We start from the raw sequence: 3,562 nt of genomic DNA, 5'->3' as shown, positions 1-3,562 counted from the left end.
TGTGTAGCCACATATATGATATTTGCTATCTTGCAGTTTATGAATTTGCAATTTTGATAACTGACAGAAGTTGTGGCGCTAGAGAAAGATGTACTTTTAGTAATGAACTGGCATGCCTCGCACTTAGAACATGGATAGGTCCCCTTAAAATTGTGTTTATCCAGCCATGTCAGGTCTCCAAGTGGTTGCAAATGGCTCTTAACAAGTCTATCCCGTAGACTCCTCCCCTGTATGAATGTGATGGCGGTGTTGTCTGGTAAGATATCTGTCAGATCTTGATCATCTTTCAAGATGTTTCAAAATTGATTGAGAATCTTGCGCATCTGGGGAGCTCTAGTATCCTAAGTCACAATGATACGGATAACCTCCATTTGTTCCCTTTTCCATGGTATTAGGAGATTCATTCTTGGCTGAGCTGACAAGAAATCATACGCTAGCTTGATAACGTCACTTGGGTACCTTCACTCTATAAATCTATTAAATAGCTTGACACTTTCATTATGAAAATCTCTTGTAGAAGAGTAATACCTACGTACTCTCCGAAATTGCCCTTTTGGGATGCCTCTACGCAGAGGGTATGGATGGTAGCTATTCCAAGCCATTTGTGGCTGTACTTTTTCTAATTTTTTTTTTATAGACAGATTTATTACATAATATTGACAGAAGCGTCTCACACACTTTGGTAGGACTCTTGCTGTCAGTGGTATTTTCTCCAGCGGTCGTGCTTTATGTGATCGTACTCCCAGATGTAGCTCAAAACTACATACCCCACTAGCACCATGGCGATGCCTCCGATGCCGCCCTTCTTCACATTGATGTACTTGTTAAAATAGCGCCCATAACCTCTGCGGACGCGGCGGCGATCCAATTTGGAGTGAAGTTGCATGTGGAAAGCCAGTTAGGCAGCTGCCCAAGCTTCACATCCAGGAGACACTTCTCTGCAAGGTAAGCTATCTTATCCGCCATTTTGTCCTCCGGAATTTTTCTGATTTGTAAGTCCAAGAACGATATCATGATCAAATTACATTCGGAGGTAAACCTGAGGTTTAAATAGTTGGTATTGAGTCTATCGATGAAGGTCTGGAAGGATAGTTTATCTCCAGACCACAATAGCAGGATGTCATCAATATACCTTATCCAGAGTGTGATGTGTAGCTATCCACTCAGAATTTTCCTTGGTGAAGACATGTTGTTCCTTCCACCAGCCCAGAAGCAGATTGGCATAAGATGGGGCAAAGGGACTCCCCATAGCTCCTGGTAGGCAGTAGGTAATAAAGAGGGTGCTTACAATTACCCCACAGTGGAAGTAGCAACTTGGTACATCTTGGCATGACTTTGCATAAAGTCTGCTGTTGACATCATGAGGGTCATTTCGATTGACCACTCAGAATACACACATACAGGAGGCTGGACTTTGGCAAGGTATAAAAAAAGACAGAATGGCAGAGCTCAGTTGCACTGACAATCCACCATCGGGGTTGTTGGCTATTTATTTATTTTCTTTATTTTACTTATGTTTGATTATTTGTCATCTTGAGACATCCTTTTTAATGTTTTTGAGAGACAACCTCCTGTTGCTAAAAATCTTTCGAGACCAGTATCTCTGAAGGTAAGGTGTCTTACCTCTGTCTTAAAAAGTATGGTGGGACCAAAGATATAGAAGCCAGTTGGGATTGGTAGCTTGACTAGTTCACCCATATCTCGCCCAAATCCTGCTTGGGGTAGCTCAGTATTTGAATATCACTGGGGTCCTAGGTTCCTATCCTATAGTTTAGGAAGGGTAGGGCCTGTATAAAAATCTGTCTTGAAGGAATAGGTTTTTAGCAAGACCATCTATTCTGGTTGGGGTGGAAGGACTCCACTTATCTGTGGAGTGCCACCACCAAGATATTTTCCTAACACTATGGGTGGATACAGACAAGCGTGTTTATCTGCGTACAATTGTGCACACAAAACCACACATCTATTAAAACCTTTGGTTCCCTATGATGTGTACACATGTCCCTGTTTTACAGACATGCAAACACATGTACCTAGGGCGTGTTAATATTCCCCAGCAGGGAGTCCCTTTGTCACTGAACACTGTGACAGCACTGCCATAGTGTTCAGTACCAAGGGGACTCACCACGGGAAGTAAAGAATCCTCTGCCACAGCTGTGACAGCTGTAGCACAGGATAGTGATGTTCTCCTATTGCTTTCAATGGGACTGGCACTTCTGCAGTCCCATTGAAAGTAATGCGCTGCCGGCAAGCCTTGCAGGGATTTTCGGGAAAGGGCTTTAAATATAAGCCCTTCTCTGAAAATCATCCCTAGCATGTATTAAAAATAGAAAAAAATTATACCCACCTCTCCTCAGCTGCTGGGGCTCAGGCGCGTCTAGCCTGTCTTCTCCCTGCACTGCTCCGAAGCTCTTTCAGCAGGTGGGGAATTAAAATCCCCACCTGCTGAAAGGGCTGTATCTGATTGGCTGAGCGCACAGCTAATCACAGGCAGCACTCAGCTAATGACAACTGAGAGCTGCCTGTGATTGGTCACAGCACTCAACCAATTACAGGCAGCACTCAGCCATTCATTGAATTCGCATAAGCACACACTTGTGTGAATGCACCATATATGAGGTCATATAGGTCCCGGATGATCATACCTCTATTGAAACGCATTGGACCACTGGTGTTAGTAGCCAATTGGGGTCCTCTAGCCCAAAGGTTTGTGGGCAGAAATTGTAGACTTAACTGTCAAAAATGTTAAACCTACAATATACATTTTTAAGCAATCAGACTAAAAGTTCTCAGCTAGTTATCTTTCTCTTTTTATTAGAATCGATCAGCTTTATCGCTATATTGTGATTAGGGGTCAGTGTCTTTGACACTAGTCCTCTTTCTTTCGCTTTCTTTGTGTGCTTGTTGGTCCATGGATGGCTGGTTGTATATAAATCTCCACATGTGTGTTAGCGAGTATTCAATAAAATTTTATTTTAAGTTTCCAGTCAGTGATTTGATAGTTCTTGCAAGAAATTAGGCCGCTTCTGCCTCAGTGACGAGGTACAAATTTTGCAATTATTCTCTTTAAGTGTTCAATGAAGTATCTCAACTTCAGCTTATTAAAACAGGAAACTTCATCATGCTGAAGACACAAGGGAACATTTATGTACGATCGTTTTTACACGACGGTCTTATATATGAGTTGACAGTGTAAGATTTGCCAGACATAATAAGAGTTGCTAGCCTCTTATTAATTTTGATGCATTCCACGTCTGGCTGTGCGACACTTTCTGAAATCAGATAAAACTTGAAGTAAATTATAATGACTTCGACAAGCTGCGGCCGGCCACTCTGCCTCCTACCAAGCTGCATGTTCTTTTTACAAAAGTGGTCTAAAAAAGCCATGAAGTTACAACATTTTTGACCAACATGACTTGCTCAAAAATATACGACTTTTCTACACCAGAATTCTGACAGAAATATGTTTGGGAATTCCTTCCAAGAGTTCAGACCTAGACCATGTCCTTCCTCAGGTCTAAATCTGAGAAACAACTTGGTGAGAATCCAAAAAGCATCATTT

At 42.1% G+C, this 3,562-nt stretch overlaps 1 pseudogene; it reads right to left on the bottom strand.

Annotated features, from left to right (window-relative positions):
• Positions 1 to 697: 697 nt before the first annotated feature.
• Positions 698 to 966, bottom strand: LOC136578789 (ATP synthase subunit f, mitochondrial pseudogene; annotated as a pseudogene).
• Between the last annotated feature and the right edge of the window lie 2,596 nt (positions 967 to 3,562).

The sequence above is a fragment of the Eleutherodactylus coqui genome, chromosome 9 (assembly GCF_035609145.1).
Source record: "Eleutherodactylus coqui strain aEleCoq1 chromosome 9, aEleCoq1.hap1, whole genome shotgun sequence".
Taxonomy (NCBI): Eukaryota; Metazoa; Chordata; class Amphibia; order Anura; family Eleutherodactylidae; genus Eleutherodactylus; species Eleutherodactylus coqui.
Note: the sequence above shows the minus strand (reverse complement) of the source record. Positions and strands in the feature narration are given on the sequence as shown.